We start from the raw sequence: 21107 nt of genomic DNA, 5'->3' as shown, positions 1-21107 counted from the left end.
GGTTAACACAGATGCCACTCCCTCCCTATTCCTTTTTTCATCTCTGGACTGGCAACAAAGCAGATGGCAGGTGACGTCTCCATGGGGATCAAATTTGGCCCATTTATAATCCTTACATTGAAGTGCTTTCAGAATTTAGCACTTTTTCTTGATGCATTGTTATTATTTTGTTCACTTCCAAGTTTATTTCACTTCAGACATAAGGCTTGACATTTACTTAACAATGGGGGCGGGGGTTGGATATGGAAAGAACAAGGAATCACGCTGGCTTGAGCAACATACAAAGCTACAGGCAGAGACAGCCATCCAAGGGGCAGATTACGCAGTCCTTGGAATCAAATGGTAAAGCTTTTCTGGGACTGTACCATTTCAGGTTCCTGGGGTAGAGCAGGTGCATCTTAGAAATAATAATTTAAAAAATAAAATTCACCCCCTGCCTGAAGGTGCTCAGAGCAATGTAACAGCATGGCAGGAAAGCTCTGCCTCTTCCTCTGGTTTGCTAGCTTTCTGTGTGCAAGGAGTCTTTTCCTTGGGGAGCATTCAAACACACACACCTCTCCTCTGTGGCCTGAAGGAGCAAAATCAAAATCCAAGGAAAGCTTTACTACTTGATTGGGTTGCAGGTTTTGTGTGCATAAATCATAACTTTCAACGTTTAATCCAGTGAAGATAATCTATTACATTTTTGCAAACACACTAGACAACTTAATCTGAGGGACTGGGTAATTACTACATGCAACTCAAATGAAAAATTACACATGAAAATATGCCTGTATTAAGTACTTGCCCTGCCTTTTGATCTGTTTTCCTGTATGAGAGAAAGAGTCACTTATGAAGTGGGGGGCGGGGGGAGAAATGGTTTGGCTTAACATGAAGTGGTCACTGGAATTAGTTCAGCTTTAATTTGGCAGTGACCTCTCTCTGCTGATAAAAAAACAACAACACACATACACGGCTGATCTTTCACTTTTGACATGCGAGAGTTATGGACTAGTGAAGAGCCAAAGATACTCTTGGTAACCGTTGATTATTTAGCAAAATATAATTCGTACAAGTTTGGGATATTTTTCAGCACAGATCTTCCTTCCCATTATTTCATGCACATTTCACTACTGTAGAACTTGGGACTCCTTCTCATTCCATCCCACGCCTAACTTAGAAAAGAATTCTTTAGACCTCATGACCACTAGAGCCACATCTGAGGTACTAGTGGCTTGTGTCTCAAAACCAGAGAATGCAACCTTTTTGCAGAAACAGTTCAGCTCTACCAGGGTGTGCAAGAAGCCTGCTGTATGGTAATAAAAAACAAGAACTCCTTATCACAATCCCTGTACATTGCATCATTCCCATAATTCTCTAGATCATGATTAATGTTCCGCTATTCACAAATGCCAATATTCATAAAGAAATTCATTGTTTTGAACTCTCATGGTTGTGCAGACCCTACTGGATTCCTATCCCACAAACTGCAACTTGTCTTCCCTATGTCCATCTCTCCCCACCTGGCAACCATACCACACACGACAACCCATCCACCCATTCTGAAAGGAAGCACAAACAATACAGAGCAAGAAGATAACACCCACTAAATTCATGCCTGTGTTTTCAGCTTAACAGTATGGGATTCCTTAATGTAGAGCAGTTCATTTTGGTGCAAAATATCAACAGCCCAGCCCTGCGTTAAAGCTGAACTGTGAAAAAACATGGGGGCGTTTTCCCTGTGTACATTTGCAGGTCACAAAACAAATTGTATCTTTTACTGGCCCAACTTTGCAGATCAAGGCAGCTTTGTTCTTGAGAGCCTTGAGGCATCAGCTTGCAGGAAAAGCCAAACCAGCATAATGCAGAGCCCCATGATGGTGCCCTTGCTGTAAGAGGCATCATCAACAAATAAGCTACCATCTGTGCATGGAGATAGGAGGAGCGTTTTGTTTTTTAAAAATTAATGGCATGCCTCTCAAAGGAAGCTAAAGCCCTTCTTTTGGCAGAGAACACCAGGTCTTCTCCAGGGAAAGGCAAGCTCTCTTGGCACAGGACGTCACCACGCTCACAACAGTGGTGGGCTAGCAGTTTCCACTGCGCCATTTTGTGCTTCCTCGGGAAATTAGCAGTAGCTGCTCTCAACTGTTGCATGCTCATTTTTATCTAAAGGAAACAAGCTGTAGCACTTGGCTCAGTGTTGAAAATCTGGGCCAAGAGGCAGATATATGACAGAAAGCCAAGAAAGTATTGGCAAGCATGCATCTGGGGTCAGAAGGAAGAAAACTATGACCCAGTAAGGTTCAAGAAGTACATTGCTACTACAGATCACACCTCTCAAGTATCCTTATGAGTCAGGGATGCCCCTGCCCTAAATCTTGAGAGCCCACAACCTTACGTAAATATAAAACTTGTTCCCATTCTTTTGGATGTGTCCGATATCATCTAGAACGGCTCCTAAAGAGTATCACAGCACTGAAACTTACATTGAAATTCCTTGAGAAACCCACCCAAACTAGCCTATACGTTCCAGGAATTGCATAGTTGCTTCAGAATATTCCTGTTCCATAAAAGCAATCCCTCCGACTTCCTAAAATTGTTCCAAAGTCCACTCCCATTCCTCTCAAAACCCCACAGCTCTCCGTAAAATACTGCTCAAAAGAACAAGGGAGATGTTACTTATTTCAGATTGTTACACTCCTTGCTGAAGGCTTCTGACCCTCCTCTTAAAGTCCTTTTTTTTTTTTTAAGAAGTACATTGGAGATCAAGTCCATCACAATCTCTTGTTATGGCCACAAAGAAGCAGCTGATTTTGGTCAGTAGCCAGGGCCCCAGTACTATTCTGTGCCAGAAAGCCAACAATTTATGGGTGGGTGGCTCCACACATTCTTTTTTCACCAGCGAACAGTGGAAAGAAATGTTGGGGGAAGGAAGAGGTCTCTTGGCAAGGTACACGGACAGTTGGATGAAGGTAACAAGATGTACGAGAGCCAGGAAAAGGGGTCTGAAGAAAGACTCTGGCACAGGATCACTGGAAGTCTACACATGGGGACGCACTAAACCAATTGTCATATGTTAGTCAAAATGAAACATCTGCCTAGCTCATTTCAGTTATAAAGATCCTTTTGAAGGATTTTTCCTGTAAGCAGAAAAAGACACTTTTGGTTCTAATATGTTATAGCAAATAGAAGAGTATATTTTAAGCACTATTAAAATAATGATATAACACTGAAAGATGGCAGGCGTACAGGAGGAGAATGGGAACAAAGGGAATTTAAAAGGAGAGAAGGCGAATCTCACCTCACGCGAACCAGAATACTGGAACCTATATGCTTCCCCACTCATTTGTGAGGGCGAGAACATTTATTTCATCAATACAAATGAAACTTCAAGTTCTCATAATTAACTGGGAGGAGACTTCAAGGTTTAACCCCTGCATCACCTACAAAATATTGCAAGCCACTCGCTTAGAACTAAAAGCAAAGGCTGCACAGTGTCAGCCACAAGCCTAACTTCCATTATGGCAAAAAGCTCAGCACCATCTCCACTCAAAACTACCTCCTCCCACACTCCGGACAGCAGGACTCAACCCAGTTTTTGTTAAACTGCCCAACCCACCAGGACCCCAAATTGCCAGTTCTCTACTGCAAGCAAACGGAAAGCCATCATAACTTTTCCTTACCATTGCACAAAATTAGTGGACTCAGCATTAATTACAACCCTGTCAACTACTAAAACAATACAGCTTTTCCGATATCTAACCTTTGCTGCTTTGGCAAGAAGAGGGGATCTAAGGTACTATGTTAATGTCACATATAACCATGTGATATATATGTATGGCTTATGTGTCACCATCACAGCTACATGATTAGATGGCCGACCATAGAACCCTAGCCATTGTTGTTTCTGGCACCCTGGAAGGGCTGGTAAACCCTGCCAACGGACTGGCAGTGTGTTTGGGATTCTTTGCATGCTGTTGCCTTTCAGGGAGGGGACAGGGTAATATAAATAGGAAACACATGCGCTGGTTGTGTCACCACAAGGGGAAAGCATCCCAGCCCCAATGCTCCTTCTGGGCCTCACTGCTTGAGAATGGCAATGCATCTGTCCAAGCAATTGCTATTTCAGGAATGTGCAGAGAACTCTGCATTCAGATGCTGCGGTGCCAAAGGGTTCTCTCTCTTCCCCCAAGCTAGTAGAAGAAAAAGGACCTTTGGCCATTTTACACAACCTTGCAGTCATCAGCAAGACATGCAGGCAAGGCCCTAGCGACAAATTATTAACTCGTCACGACAGGCCAGACGCTGACAGGTGTTACTTCTAATTCCTTGTGAAGCACTTGAACTTTCCAGATGTAATCTGGCTGGAAGTAGAAATTAAGTTAGGACACAACATCCATGTGAATGAATCAGCTGCTTTCATTTAGTTTTTCATCAGAAGTACATGCACACTGTGTAAAGTGGTAAGCCCAAATTCTGGACCTCAGATATTCAAATTCTGTAATGCTAATTTACAGCTGAAATATATTAGGTTCATATATTTTGTCGCCACATTTCCACAAGGACGTTTTGATGGGGGAAATAGAGCAAGGGGAAAGGGGCATGTGGATACCACCAAGGATCCCTAGGAAACTATGAAGAGCAGAGACCTGCATTTTTGTTCTACTACAATATTAAGATGTTCTACTAATTAGCTTTTCTACACCACTTAAGAACTTTAGAGTGCTTCACATATATTCAGAGTCATCTTTACACTGTCATCTTACACACGCGCCTGAAAGTTAAGTCAGTATCATTGCCATCTTGCAGAGTAGAAGAAGGGCTAAAAGCATAAAGCTTGCTTAATGCCACCCGTGAGCCCCACAGCACAGGTGAGATTTTAACCAAGGACTTCCTTAGCTATGATACTACACTAGCTGTTACCAAAAAAATGAATTTCTCCAGAAGCCATCATTACACACCAGACAGGCCCAGTACCAAATTAAATTGACAAAGCACAGAACACACACAGCTGTGCTCTTAATAGCTCTCACTGCTTCATGGCAAAGTTCTTGGGAGTGGGGAAGAAGTTGGAAAGAAGGGATGACCAGCCACTTTATACAGTATTGCAAGATGAACACACTGTTTTTTTGCAGGATCGAAGTAGCAAAGAGCACTCCTTGGTCTAAAAATATACAGGCCTGCAATTGTGTTCTTAAGACACTGTTCTTTTATTTACTAGCACACCCTGTTTTAATCCAGACGGATTTGTGATTAATTGCAGTGTTTTAGGCTGAACATGAAGTTGTGCCAGATTTCTCTATTTATGGACGAAGAGGGAGAATTCCTTCATCTGCCTAACACCATCGCCCAACTTACATTAAGTGGAAGAATCTCCTCCACGAGTGTGTATGCATTTCTATTTGCACTATATATCACATCTGTTACGACGGAACAAAGTCATTAATGTCACCAGAAGCCATGCTTCTCCCTTATTATTCAGGCATCCTGGCTAGCTGGAAGAGAAATTCAAGTACTCGGACATTTCAGAAGGTTTGGGACATCTTTTCACTTCTTCCCAGCCTCTGAAAGTATTTTGGAGATGAGAATGAATGAAGAGCTCAGTTATGTGTATTCTGCACACTGGCAACTTGCTATGGAAGTGCTGAATCAAAGGGATGTTCAATTTAGCTTCTAGAGAATCTTGGTTTTTATACTTAAAAGGTCATCATTACCAAGTTAGCTTAGTGATCACTTCTCTTCCCACTGTTCCCTTCCTAAAGTGTATCTGAAAAATAGAAGTATGATTGTGGGGCAATTAAAGCTGGGACACAGGTAACATCCAGGGATGCAAAGATTGAGGGATGGGGAGGAAGAGAAAGAAGGAACATTATTAGGAACCAGAAGGTTCTTGCTATAGAACTTTGAACTCCTGTATTACCTTTACCTAGCTTACCTTTAAAAAAATGGGGGGCGGGGAGTAGCATATCATTTTCTCCAGTCTACAAAATGGTTGTACAGAAGCCTAAAGATGATGACTTGACCTATGCCATCAAGGTTTGTAAGTGCCCTGGTCTTAATTGCCAACAGTCTCTGGAAGTTACTATGTACTTACATAGCAAGGCAAGGCTTAGCCAGCAAAGGGGAACTGGCTGTTGCAAGTTTAATTACCCGATCTACCCAAAAGAAATGGGGCTTGCTCTTGTATAATGTCTCATACGCATCCAACGAGCAGTTAGCCTTGTTTTTGCTAATACTAGAGTAGATACTGCATTCTGCTAAGCTCATAACCCCACCCTCGTTTTGGAAGGAAAGAGCACAACGCACAATACAATGCAGTGAGCCGTCTTCTTCCTATGTTCGTTGGTGCCTTGAAGGCTCTGGGAAACACAGATGGAAACGCTACAGCTCAGCCCACTTAAAGACAGTGCTGTGTCACAAGAGATTGAAACACAGGGGAACAAAGGGCAACCGCTGAGAAAGATTTGCAGGTAAGGTCAGCAAGACAAAGGCTAAAATAAAATAAAAATTATCTGAAGTGGCACAGTTTATCCAGCAAGGCCTTTAGAAATCCTAAGTTCCCAACCGTTTGAGTGCCAAAACATTTGATAATTACATTGAAAAAGCAACAGCACACTTCTGTGACCATGTGATAGACCTGCTTAACAGCCTGCACTGGCTTCCTTCTGTATCCAGCTACAAACTCCTTATCCGTTCCTTTAAATGCCTGCTCCCACCACACCTCTGTGCCCTTATTTCCCAATTTATCCCTACTTCTGACCTTGGCTCCTCCCACTCTTAACTGCTTGTTCTCCCTTCTCCCTGGCTGCCCATTATGCGTGGAACTCCCTCCCATAATACCTGTGTGGCATCACATCTCTCTTTTCTGTCATTTCTCTCTCCTCAAAAGCCACCTTTTCCAAGACGTATTTGAGCTCCACCACCCACCCTGCTCCAGCCCTTCAGTAAAGTCTGCCCATATTTGTTCACATTCATGCCACTCCCATTTCACTATCAAATGTAAGCATTCTGCGGCAGTAATTTATACATGCTTTGCTCATATAGAGCACTGACACGGTGCTTTACAAAACCACCACCACCACTTTTCTAGCCATGTCTGCTGAACCCACCTTCCAACTGGTTCGCTATGTAGAGAAGTTGCCTTCAACACTGCCAGTCTAGACAGCCTACCATGAATGACAGCTTACAACATGAGATCCATTTTTAATGCTGCAAGCTATTTTTACCTCCTCCATATCAGTCTTTCCTCCTGTGTTTTTTCCGGCATTTCCCCCTTTCTCCAAAACATGGCCATGGTGTCACTGAGGTGACCCATCTTAGGTAAGGACAACTGGGCCAAGACAGTTGAAGAGCAATGCATTAGGCTACACTGCCTCCCAAACCTCACCCCAGAAAACTGTATTGAGATTCAGTTGTACATGTCTTCATGGGAAGCCAGGTCTCAGTCATCCAAGTGTGAAGCGTGTTTTAAAACAAAAAACAAAAACCCCCACCACCGCTCCAGCTGTCAGTTAAACGTCAAGAGGTATGCACGGGTAAAACCCAGATGTCTTGACTGAAGTTTAGCAATAAAGCTTTAAAAGCCATGCTGTGTGTCAGGAAGCACAAACCCACCACAGCGCTCGTTAAATGATGCCCACACGTCTGCATATGATCACATCTATATTAAGGAATTTCAGCTTTTTAAAATGCCTCCTTCCTGCCCTTTTTGTTGAAAGCCATTTAAGAATGAAATGACTGAAACATTATGAAATGCCTACAGGCTTTGTAGGATATGCAGGGGGGAAAAAAAAACCAATCAAAGGTGGCAGATTTAAAACAGATCTTTCAAACCTCTATCTAATTAGGAACATCTTGGCGTCTCCTGATGTGTTTTTCCCCCAGCAGAGCCATTTTATGAAATATACATTATCCCAACAGACAGGAGGGAGGCAGCTTCTATTTGTCAGATGCATCTCAGACAAGAGCAGGGTGTTATGCTGAGGGAAATAATAAAACTTCAAAGCTAAACAACTGATTGTCATCTGAAACTTCCTTAGAAAACCAATAAGGTACAAGCAGAGCCAAGTACATGCAAGTTCTGAGGACTCGCACCGGGTTTATGCAAAACTACATTTTGATTTGGTGAGAGTCCATATGAATAGGACACACTGGAAAGGATGGATCTGGCCCACATTACCCAGCCCCCAGAGGCCCTGTCAAAACCGAATGAACACTTTTGCCCAGAGTTTCACACAAAGAAAATCTCAACACTCTACTGCTGTATCACCATTTGGGTTTTGTATGCAATGTCCCAGATGTTCCAAGACTCATTAGTTGTGAAGCTATCATGATAAATGGCACTGATTTTATTAGAGAGCCTGACCACCTGTCAGGAAAATGGTCTTTCCAACACCACACTGCACAGAGAATAGAAACCCCACCTTTTGCAAGGGTACAGAGGCTGACCATCTCTGGGTCTAGCTCATCTTTGGGTTCTTTTCAGCCTGAAGATGTCTGTCTTTTTCTTTCTCTGTTTTTGCTTGTTACCTCTCCAAGCCTTTAGGATGGGGCGATAAGATACATAAACAAAGCTTCCTAATGAAAGCTACTCCTCGGTGTTAGAAAGGAGAAGAGCAATCTTTAGCAGTTTCTTTTTCATTCTTTCTTAAGAGTAATATACCAATACTAAAATACCCTCAACTTATCAAGCAAGTGTGCTTTCAACTTTCAGACCTGGTCACTACAACTGCCACCCCACAAAAGTTAACCTACTGATTAAACCAATTGAAACTTGCAATTCTAGCAGTTAGAAGACATTATGACAGTAATAAACTAACCAAAAAGTGTAGAGAAAAGTTGCTTAAATATTGCATCTTACGCTCATGAAGATAGCTGAACAGATTCCAGTACCTGTAGAATCTTGCTGCTACAACATTGCGCCTGCAAAGCTAACACAAAAAGCTGTTGCACAACAGAAGTGAAAGATGATATGCAATCCAAATATCTGTTAACTTGAATGCAAGTCTCACTGAATTCAATGAGACTAGCCCTGAAATGCAAGTGAATATACAGGATTGCAGCCTTAATTTCATCAAGCTTATTCACAGAATCATCAAGCTACAAAGGCCTCACTTGATTGTCCACAAAGCCCTTTTGAATTCTCTTCTACATTTCACTAAGAGCTTTGCCGAGATTATGACACACAAGCAAACATGTGCAATCCTATGCATGTTTAGACAAAAAAAAGTCCTGCAACTCCCAGCATTCCCTAGCCAGCCATGGCGGCTAGGGAATACTGGGAGTTGTAGGGCTTTTTTCCGTGTAAACATGTAGGGCTTTTTTCTGTGTAGACATGCATAGGATCACGCCCTAAGAGGTTTATTAGAAAAAACAGGAACGTGACAAGGAACATTTGTGTCTTTGGGGTTGCAGGGGGGATCCATCAGATAAATGGAGAAATTGGAGCAAGAAGTTACCTGAAAGATGCTTTGCTAATGAGGAGCAAAGCCACATGACACGTAGAGGCTGGACGTCCGCATTTTGTGGAAGCCAGTCCATGACTGGCTTGTCTAAAGGAGAGGGGTGAAGGAAGTCCTGGGAACAATTACACAGCCATGTCTATTATCAATTTATTCACATTAATAAGCTATTCAACCAACCATTTCAGCGATAAAAAGATCCAAACAAAACTCCAGCCAAAATTAAAGGGTTTACCAGAAAGCTAGACACACCATCACCCCAACTCTTGAGGGTTTATTCTAAAATGCGCTCCCAGTTTACTTTCGAGAGTTCTGAAGAACTAGGGCTGTACTTACAGCAATACAGACAACCAGCATTCAGTATTTTTAAGGTGGTGTCCATGGTGTCTACTGGAGATAGTACACCTACCCAACACTTTTTCTCCCCTATAGAGAGGATCATGCTTAATTAAACCATGAGAGGCTATCCCAGTTTTCTCAATGCCCACCTTTTAGTGAAACAGTCGCTCTCATATATATATATGGAATAAATAAGGCCAGGAAAGTCCTGCTTTGATAATATTCACATGAACCAGCCTTCCCCAGCCTGGTATCCCCCAAAAGTTCCATGAGCCCCAGCCAGCATGGCCAATGGTCAGGAGTCCTGGGAGATGTCGTCCAAAACACCTGGAGGGCACCAGGTTGGGGGAGGTTGACATGGACAAATGTGTGGAATAGCCACTAGTGTGTATTCTTATTCCTTCCTAGCCTGAATTCCTGTCTAAGAGAAAAGTATACTACAAGAGTAAAAGCAATGTATGAGTCTGAAACTGAAGCAACTGTTAACATAAACTGGACTCCTTTTCCCACTCTGGACTTCTGCAAGTGGTTTCTGCTACATCACAGGTTAGGAAGGAGAAAGAGGGGTTTCAGCCATCAAAATAAATGCAGCTGACAGGCTCCGATTACTCCTACAGCCTGCATGCTGTACGTGTGTCTCAACGCAGAGAAAGCATGACAGTTCAGAGAACGTCACTCATTGCATAAGGCCACTGAAGCAGCATCAAGGTTTATAGGACTGTTGCACATCACCTCAAGCATGAATGGGAACTCAAGGGCTGAAAAAACTTGCAGCAGGGAGCAACATACTAAGTTGCCAACAACACAGTCCTGTGGTTGACCTCAGATGCAAGCCATACCACAAACAGCTCAGACATCATGACTTTGAAACAAGTCCTGCGACCTCCATGCCATGAAACTCGTTTCATAATCATAGGTGAGGATGCTTATTTTCTGCAACCAAAAATACCTACATTTCAAGTCCTCAAGGGAAATTCTGAGCTCAAATTCAACACTACTAATACTCATTCGCATGAAATTTACTTAAATGTCATGGACATTTCTACGAAAAAATGTAGTATACAAATTAGGAAATAGGGTGAAAAGCAATCAGGATCAAAGCACCATGAGATCAAGCCATCTGTTGCACAGAAGACCACCTGGACACCAGCACACCCACCCACAAACACAATCAACCCATGTCATATAGACCCTGAAGATGCCACAAAACAAAGCGTGCCCCAGGACACTTTAAAGCAAATCATTCAAGGAGTCAAGCAAGCCAGATGACACAGGGACGATAAGGTTGTTAGCCAATCTGGCACTGCTGATGAGCAGTCAGCATTGCCAAGGAAATGATGAGAGGAGGCAATCCAATGAGTTGTAAAGTGGCCACTCAAGCCCAATCCTGGCTGTTCTGAAAGCCCTAACTCGGAGGCTCTTTTTCTGTACCACCATGTGAACTATACGCTTGCTTTTTAGAAAATGCCCTCGACAAAAGAAAAGCAAAATGCGGTGCCCTGTTTTTAACTATATGCTTTCCCCCCCTAAGGTTAGACACAACGCAGAGCTAGATGGAACCACTGCCTATACCAAGTCTGGCAGACTTGGTACTGTGCTGAGCTTTAGCAGGAACTGTCAGACTGTCACAGTGAGCCTCCAAAGGCTGGTGGGGAAGGGCTTTATTTGGAACCAACCCACTAAAGACGTACATGATCTGATCCCCAGAGCAAGCAGGCAAGGATTCAGTAGTTCACCCACTGTACTAGTATATATAGACATGCCCTTTTACCACTCAGATGAAAGCACCTAAGGGTGCAATCTTATAAAGATAGGCAGCTGCCTCCGAACTTGGGAGGCGACCGCCTATCCAAAGCAAGGCAGGAGAGGCACGGGGGGGGGGGGATCTTTCCTCTCGTGCCTCTCCTGCCCTGTTTTTCGCTAGACAGCCGTCTAGCTCCGGGGGGGGGGGGGGGGCGCACCGGGAGAGGAAGCTGCTGTATGACACATTGGATGTGTCATACGCACAGCTCCACTCTCCCTGCCCCAGAACATCCCTTTTCACTTGCTCCGCGCTCCTCTTCCAAGTGGAGAGGTCGGTTCCTGGAAATGAGCATATCCTATGGCCCTCTAGACAGTGTCATGTGGCCACAGGATTGCTCCTAAAGGAAATCAACCCTGAGGTATAAAATGCGGGATATAAATGAAATAAATGAATGAATGAATGAATGGGGATTGAAGAGGAACAAAAAGGGGGGACACACAATCCCACCATCTAATAAACTAATTATTAAGTCATGATTAGAGCCAGCATACATGTTTCTGCAAAACCCCAACGTTTCAAGGTCATTCTATCAAATCACTTGCTGGCTACCATATTAAATTCAAAATGAAAATGTATTATCTTGAATACATGAGCCTCAAAATGCTAGAAAACCCAACTCAAAGGCTAAAAAAAATCTCAACACCTGAAATCCAGTCCTTCAAATTATAGTTCTAATGGGTTCTAAAAGAATTTAATGACAGAACTAGTTAAGAACACAATCTGCTTTCTCACACTCTCCATTTTCCCCAGTCAAATACAAGGACAACAGAGATAAACATTTCTTGTTACCCAGCTGCATCTTTAGGCACAGAATGGACTGTAAACCTAAATACATTAGCCTACGATTAGTGAGGATGAACACCAATCTCAACCTGGCTGGCTACCTCTTAAATATACTCATGTTACCTTCTTTAGCAATAGCCTGTAACCATGGACACACCCATCTATACATGGCCGAGACAATAGACCATAAAAATCTATTGTTCAGAAATGGCTGCTGAGTAGCATATCCCCAATGACCAGATGTTTGCTGGGCTTCAAAACATCTTTCCTGGAAGAACAGTTAAAGCTTGTAGTTGCCACAATTAAAATACTGTGCCCTTACTATAAAGACTCATCCCACTGTGACCCTTTGCTTGCTAGGTAATCGGCCACCTATTAAAGCTGCTGAAGCTATCAGCAGAACAAAAAGTATTATTACATTCCCTAGAAAACTAAAAGCAGCCAAGTTAATTTAAGCCAAATTTGCAGGGAAATGGATTTTTCATGACATTGTCTGGAAGCTTTCCAAACAGAGGAATTACAGGGTCCACATTTCCAAAGACAGCTTAATTGAGTCTTCCATGCTTTTTACAGCCTATTTTGATAAACATCAGCAAAGAACTAGATGGGCTGAAAGCTTTCATTACATCCATTGTTAGACCCATCTATTCATTTATGAACCACAGATTTTAATACATGTGTTTTAAAGCAAGAGAGATGCTCTTCCCCTTCCTCTCCTGAAAAGGGTGTTTAGCACCAATGCCATAGTTCGAAATGCTCTACAAGCATCTCTCAATTTAGGAATTGAACTCAAGGTTTGCCAAACAAAGTGATTTGTATGTCAGTTTAGGGGAAAGGCTTAACTCCACTCAATATCCTCTCCATAGAGACGCTTGTAGCAATTAAAGTTAAATACATGAGACTAACAAAACATTTAACCTTTATGGAGCTGACAGCCGAATGTCATGGAGATGTTTATGTCTCTCCCTATCAGTTATCTGACTGCTGCACAGACAGGTTTTGAAGCCAAATAGCAAGAACTCTCATTAAGAACAACACCTGGGGGGCTTCGGGATAGCCCAGTTCTACAGCTTTTTTGTATGTGTCATGTTTGTTAACCTACCTGATTCCAAGATAACTAAGAAAATCATGCATATGGGCCTTTTCCCTAACCATAGGAAATATCAGAATCTTCCTGGGAGCACTCACCACTCAAGCAGGGAGAGAGAGAGAACAGACAAAAGGTTCCATATGAAAAGAATCTAGTCTATTAACTCAGGGAGAGATAGGGTGGCCATACAAAATGAAACATGTCTAAAGGTGCAGTCCGATGCATGTTTAGACATAAAAAAGTCCTACAACTCTGAGCATTCCCCAACCAGCCATGCTATTCACAACATAAGGAAGGGAACCTAACATTCTGATATTTTATTTATTTATTTATTTATTGCATTTATACCCCGCCTTTTTTCCCTCTTGCAAGGAACCCAAGGCAGCTTACATTATCCTCCTCCTCTCCATTTTATCCTCACAACAACAACCCTGTGAGGTGGGTTGGGCTGAGAGTCTGTGACTGGCCCAAAGTCACCCAGTGAGCTTCCATGGCCGAGTGGGGACTAGAACCCGGATCTCCCAGCTCCTAGTCCAACACTCTTGCCACTACACCACACTGGCTCTCTAAATTATCTAAATTAATATATAAATTAAATCTGGCCTTATCTAAATATAATAGTCCCACACATAAGTTTGCTATATTCAAACATTCACCTGCAAATCTATGTGTCTCAGTTCAAAATACTCAGCCACTAAGCCTGACCACAGCCAGCTTTTAACCTATGGACAATGTTGCCACTTACAACATGTTTCTTCAAGCTGGACATTTCCTTGATTAAAACCATTATGCATCTTTGAGAACCAAACAAGCATGTATCACTGAAGTCACAACTTCAAGGGAACAAATTTTATTGCCATGATTCCAATGCACATGGTATTCAGCTTCTGGCATGCCTTCCTAATACCATCAACTGTTGTTTTAGAAAGGGAGTGCAAGTTTCTGACCCTCAGTGTTTCCTCAAAAAGTTAGCATTCACATGGCAGACCTTCCATGCCTTGCATAGCTTCTGGGTCCCCTTCTATGATACAGTCTCCCCTCAGCTACCAACTCCTCTCCCCTTGCCACCATACCATGGCGTTGTCACTTAGTTCCATCCACATACTTCCATCCACATACTTCCAGCCAGGCTGGACAGCTAAGCTCCAACACAAGCATAACAAATATGAACGCTCCCCAGGTTACCTTGGAAAATCCTCATTCTAAACAACACTTGTGCTCATTGTGCAGATAGCACTATCTCCCATCCCAGCTATAAAGGTTTGCTAGGGATGCTTCAGGTACATAGTTCACTGTCCCTACAGAGAATTCTTGCCAGATAATCCGCTTGATCTATGGCCCAAGAAGAACCTGAGAGCTGAAACAATTAGAGCAGATTCCTAGCATCCCCTAATTATCAAAGAACATAAATAAAGAGTATTAGAAGGAGCTTATTTCCTCCACCATCTCAACAACACAGAAAGCAGGTATGACTGGCTCTAGGAAGAACCACACCTGGGGAATGAAAACCACATCAATCACACCTATAGAAGCATTACCTTTCCTATTTCACCCAGGCAATTTAGGAAGCCTTCCCTATTTTAAAGGCTAACCCAGCTGCTCTTTCAATAGCCTTCCCAGGAAACCAATGGTCTCTACATGGCTGTTTGTTTTCAGTGTAGCTCAACTGAAGTAATGGCCAAACTGGTCAGGTGCAAATGGCCTGAGCACATCTAGTATGACCAACAAACAGGCATGAAATCAAGCGACTGCTTTTCCATGAGCATAAAGCACAATTTAGCCCAGTTAACCACACCATTTCTATCCACTCCTGGCAGCTTTCTGGTGGCACCATAAAAGAAAAGTAGTCCAACCAAGAACATAAATTCTTTTAAATATGGAAAATTGTGTTCAAACAAATCCAGTAAATGATGATGATGATGATGATGATGATTAAATTTATTAATCGCCCATCTGGCTGGTCACCCAGCCACTCTGGGCGATGTACAACACACAATAAAACAGTTTAAAACAATAAAATTCTACAGTAAAAACATTTTCTAAAATACCCTAACCCACCCCAAATGCCTGCCTGAACAACCACGTTTTTAATGCACGACGGAAGCTCATTAAAGAGGGGGCATGGCGGATGAAGTAAAGACTTCAGTTTAAACATGGCAGGAGGAGGAGGACCATTATGGAGCTGAGGGGTATATTCCAGAGATACATTAAAAATGGGGGGGGGGGGTGAGAGGGGTAAAGAAGACCCCAGCGTTGCCCTAGCAAGGAACAGGACGGTTTCAAGCAAACAACTTAGCTCTAAGACACCACACAAAACCTTAAATGGGGAAGTAGGGAACAGTGGGAAGGACATACACAAACTTCTGGCTCTACTTGAAAGTTTTTGAGTCATGGCTGTAAAGGTCATTACAGTATTCTATGGGGACCTTAAATGCTAGCAAAGGCTCCTTCATACTGGTTGGGCCTGCTCTTGTAGTCAAATTTAAGATCTGCTTGGCTCTTTGAGGAAGGCACATCGTGGTGCTTGCACCTACATGCCTGCATGCATTTTATTATCTTCCATCCAGATTAGATTTCTCTCTTTTTTTCAGGCAACATTATAAGCAGCTTCTCCTTTCCCAGGCAACTCCCTAGCCTTATCCTTTCATCTGTGCTGCAAGCTGATTAATTAAGCGTATCATTTGGCTAATGCAATTAGAACACCCTTCGCCTCACTCTCTGCCAGAATTAAAAGCCAACAGCAAAGAAAGGAATCCCCAAGTCAAATCCAAAGCCTCCTTCAGGCTGAGGACAGCTAAAAACTTACAATTTCCAATAAGTTATTTCGGGGGGGGGGGGGTGAGGAGAGAAGAGAGAACCCAACCTTCCATATATTGGGACAAATTATCAGGAAAGTCTTCAAACAAAGAACCCAAGATGTGTGCACACTGGCAGAGCCAAAAAGCAAGTTTGTAGTTGGCTTATGAATGTATGCATTCAGATACTAATCAGAATCCAAGAAACACATTTACAAGTTCCTCCACTCAGATCTCCCTGGAAGGTAGGTACAAAGCAGGAAGAGCATTGTCTAGAGAAGTACTTGCAGTCACAATCATCAAAGTGCATACAGCAGAACCTCAAGTATGGACCCCTGAGACTTGCACCTTTCATTTCAAATATCTCTAGTCCTTCTGGTTGTGGAAAAAACATGCTACCAGCACACTTCCTTGGAAAGGCAGTGCATTTTAGCTGAATATATTTATGGAATGCCTGTGTAAAATCAGGCTATCAAAAACATGAAGGAGGGATCTTACTTGTTCCACACATCTTCCTGTTGTTGATATTAATCATTTATAGAGCACTTATAATGTGCTAAGTGAGGACAAACAGAAAAAGTGTAGACCACACCCATTTTCTGATTGGAGATCTGAGAGAATGTGTGTCTTGTTTACAGCTATTGGACAACTCAATGGCAGAAGTGAGATATTAACTTTCATCTCAACATCCTACTCAGGATCCTTTCAGTTTCAGACTCCCACTCCAGCTCCCTCTATTCCATGTATCTGAGCCTAACCCAACCAACACAGATTCAGAGATGGCCTACAAAACTAACATTCACATACACAAAGTCTGTTGGCTTGGTATGATTCCTTTGAAAAATATCATGTTATTTTTCCAGCCACAGAACATCAGATCTTTTTAGTGCACAACTCCAGATTCCTGCACATCTACAAGTACGCAACCTTCCTAGCATACATTGCAAGTAAAACCGCTTATTCCAAGGTCATACAGAAGTTCTACCACAGAACCACCAAGATGAAATCTTAGCTTCCTTTCCTCTAATCACAAAGGTGTCTTTCCTGCTTCCCCATACACACACAGCCTATTACGTAACTCAGTAAGTTACATGGTTTGAGTGGGGAGAAAGGGAAGAGACAATACAAGACACACACACACACACACACACACACACACAAGAGACAGAAACAGTCAGTGGCTTCTTCGTTTCCAAGTTTCCCTTCACCCCCTGCTTCTTGCTAGACACACCACGATTCCCATATGACTCACACGGCATGCAGACAAAGCAACAAAATGCCCTGTATTCCGGATCTTTCAAAAAGTAATAATAGAGCTACGTCAGAAAGCAAACATGTTAAGACATTACAGGTTAAGCAACAGCACTAGCAACAGATTTCTCCACAAACCTGAATGTACAGCTTCATTAGCTACAGAAACTTTATTTTTTAAAGCAGAACTCCAACAATGCACAGGAAGAGTCAGGTGGGTTCATGCAAGACTACACCTCCTCCTGTAACCAACAGCAATTCTGTAGCCACAGAGAAGATTTCTCTTTGCAAACTTGCTTGAAAGAGACACACAATGATTAAATGCCAACAACACACACATTAACAGTCTTAGCCCTCCACAAAAAGAGAGAATTTCAAGAACTAGTTAAGGTAGATTTATTCATCTTGCTGAGCTTTTTTGCATAATTTGGTAATCATGTGGAAATCAAGTTGCAATAACTAATTCAGTCAGAACATCCCTTCTAACTTCACTTGCATCACAGATTTCCACTACACCTAATGCTAAGAACTTTCTTTTTTTTAAATTACCAATTCGTAGCTCAGTTTCCTCCCTTCAGCAACAGGCTACCCCAGTGCCCATAAGTAGTATCTTTAGCTTTGTTCCAAGCCAGGGGAATCCAGGTAATTTGTAAAGAGAATTTATAATTCTGGCACCTAAGTTGCTGCTCATTCATATTAATGCAGAAACGTTTTATGCTCAGCAATTAACTGTTCTGATTAGAACAGATTTAGAGAGACTTTAAGAACCCTTTCGAAGAACATATTTTTAGCAACAAAATTACTTCCTAGAAGTCATGACAAGTCAATTAATAAATTGCTTACAGTGGAGAACTTGGCAAAGGTTTTATATCAAATATCTGATATTTTGTGAAGGGGAGAGGCGAACACATTTTAAAGGAGGAGGGGTTCCCTACATAACTGTATACACTTCCCATTAACATGATGCATAATTTGTATCTTTATTGCTTAATTTGTACCAAGGCAAACTATAAGACACAAAACCAGACATTTTTGCTCAACTTCTACAAGCATTTCCACAGATTAAACAAAGAGACATTCAGCTCCCACAAACATGCCTGAAATCCCAATGGCCATCATGTTAAATCCTTTAATTATTTACACTTTAGAAGGTGGCGGTGTAGAAAGTTGCTTCTTTCTTTAATAGAAGACTGTTAAAATGGCTGAACGATGATGAGCAATTTGCTGCTGGGACAACACAGATCAAAGGGCGTGTCTGGGAGAAACAAGTTGGGCTATGAAATTCCAATATACAAAAGCACAACAGGGGAACACAAGAGTCAAATTTCACAAACACTCTTTGGAAATCATAAATATGAAAGGGGCCAAGGAGTCCCTCACCCCACCCCCATTCACAAAGGAATATTGTAAGTCACACAAGAGACTTTAAACACCACACACTTTTCCAGTGGACAAAGGCAGTGTTGATACACAATCCTCCCTCCTGCTAACACTGGGGTGGGGGTGGGGGGTATTATTCAACTGTCACAGACAGGGGCACGAGTTATTTTAGCCTCATCTTTCAACTCATTGCAAGACATCGAAATCCACAATTTAATAAAAGCAAAGCCTTGCAAATTCCAAAGTAAGTAAACACATGCCAAGCCCTTCCCTCAGATTCATCTACATGCCACAAATAGTCTTGCCTCACCACTGGTAAACCAGGATCTCTGCTGACAGGGTTTTGACCCCCCAATGTCCCACACTGGGAGATCAAAATCCATGACACCTCCAAGGACACCAGCCTCCAAACAGGAACCAGGAAAGCTTCAAACCAAAGAGTCTCCTTGCAATTTTTGATGCAAAAGTCCCCCCATTAATCTGAACATCCTCATCCAATCTAACATCTACTGCCACTCCTTCCCCATTAATTCTTCATCCTAAACAACGAACTGGAATAGCCTGCCCTTCTCAACTTGAGCCATCTTTGGTGGAAAGGTGGGATATAAATTTAAATATAAATAAATACCTTCAGCCAACCATTCCTGCAGGGTACAACCCTACCCCAAGCTTCTACCCGTGCACCACAACCCCAGCCACACAACAGAGATCCTATTTACAAAACTCCCTCTCCAGCCTCTGAATCTCTCTCTCAGTAACCCCTAACCCCAGTCCAGGACCCAAGGGCTCCCACTGCACAACCCTCCTTATCCTTCCAAATCCCGTGTCTCACCGCTTCTCCCCTATCGTGCATTTACAGCCCCTTGTTCCCTACTCACCTGTGAGGTCTTTCCTACCTTGCCATCAGAGCTCACCTCTTACCACCTTGCACTGCCCCCAACTGCCTAACCCCACCACGCCACCCTGCCCTCCCTTCAAGCCCAGCTTGGATCCAGACACAGTTCAGTCCATCTGCCCAATAAACCATGGGAGTACAAGCCCCCCAACCCTAATAGGCACATCGCGGGCAGCCCCACCCGTCAAGCGCCTCACCCTTTAATCCAGCAGGGCCCCTTGCAAATCCTCTTACGCACAAGCCCCCCTCAGACTCCCAAAGGGGGGCACCCCATGGAATTACCTTAAACTACTGAAGCTTTACCTGTCCCCCCCCGCCATGTCCCGGCCCCCCCCGCCCCAGAACCTCTTCGCCCACCCCTCCAGTTCCTCCACCAAGGCTCTCCCGGTTTTCTCCAGCTTCCCCTCCAGATCCTTTAGTGACCCAACGCAGGATCTCTTGTTCCCACCCTAGGGGACCCCAAGGATTTTCACACGCACACAAGCCCTGCTGGAGAAGGGGGAGGCAAGTTTCGGGTTTGGGGCTCTACTCATCCCCCCATGCTTGTTCTTCCTCTTCGCCCCTAGACATTTACTTTATTGCTGTGGGGCAGCCTCCTTCCGTGGGGCTGCAACCCCGTGCCCCCTTCGGGTATGGCTTTCCAGAGACCCATAACCCCAGGGGGAAAACGCCCCCGCCCCGAGGCGAGACCCGAAGCGCCCCCTCAGGAGCCCACCTGGGGCGCCCCTCCCTCCAGAGGCCCACGCTTCCTCCCCGACCCACCTGCCGGCCCCGTCGCCACCGCCCTGCTCGCCTCTCGCTCCACTCCGCCCCGCTCCGCGCGACTCGCTCCAGCGAACAATGGGGGCGAACAGAGACCTTGCCCGAGCCCAGCCCCGGTCCCCATGGACACAGGCCCCGCCCCTCGAGGCGCTCATTGGCCACGCCGCTGGTGAGGGGGCGCGGCCTCCTCCTTTCCGCCACGCCCAAGCTTCGCCCTGCCCTGCCCTGCCGTGGCGTTTACGGCGCAGGTCTCCTGATTGGAGGCGAAGGGCAGGTGGCGGCGGGGAGGGGCGGTGACGGGCCCCGCCCCGCGGCTGGAGGAGCCGAGCAGGTGTGGGCGGAGCCAAGCGGGAGGGGCGAGGTGTGGGAGGGGTGGCCGGGAGGAGGTTTTCTGAGGCGAAATGGCGCGCGCGCCTCGCAGGCAGAAATCCGTCCGTGGCATCTCCCGTTGTGAAGGTTCAGGTAGCAGGCGATGGGAAAGGCCCCTGCCTGAGGTCCTGGGGAGCCGCCACCGAGTCGGGCTAGGCTAGGCTGGAAGGACAAAAAAGCCTGATCTGGCATCTTTATT

The 21107-nt window shown here is 43.9% G+C and overlaps 1 protein-coding gene across 2 annotated transcripts in view; it reads right to left on the bottom strand.

The window, feature by feature from the left end:
* The window catches only part of JUP (junction plakoglobin), a 56497-nt gene extending 35888 nt beyond the window's left edge, over window positions 1-20609 (bottom strand). For both annotated transcript variants that reach the window (XM_084804648.1, XM_084804649.1), the window contains exon 1: window positions 20540-20609. The gene's annotated coding sequence lies outside the window, so the exon portion shown is untranslated. The remainder of the gene's footprint in view (window positions 1-20539) is intronic.
* Window positions 20610-21107: the final 498 nt, after the last annotated feature.

The sequence above is a fragment of the Heloderma suspectum genome, chromosome 6, assembly GCF_057233095.1.
Source record: "Heloderma suspectum isolate Gila_16-S chromosome 6, 16-S_ref, whole genome shotgun sequence".
In the NCBI taxonomy this organism is placed as follows: domain Eukaryota; kingdom Metazoa; phylum Chordata; class Lepidosauria; order Squamata; family Helodermatidae; genus Heloderma; species Heloderma suspectum.
Note: the sequence above shows the minus strand (reverse complement) of the source record. Positions and strands in the feature narration are given on the sequence as shown.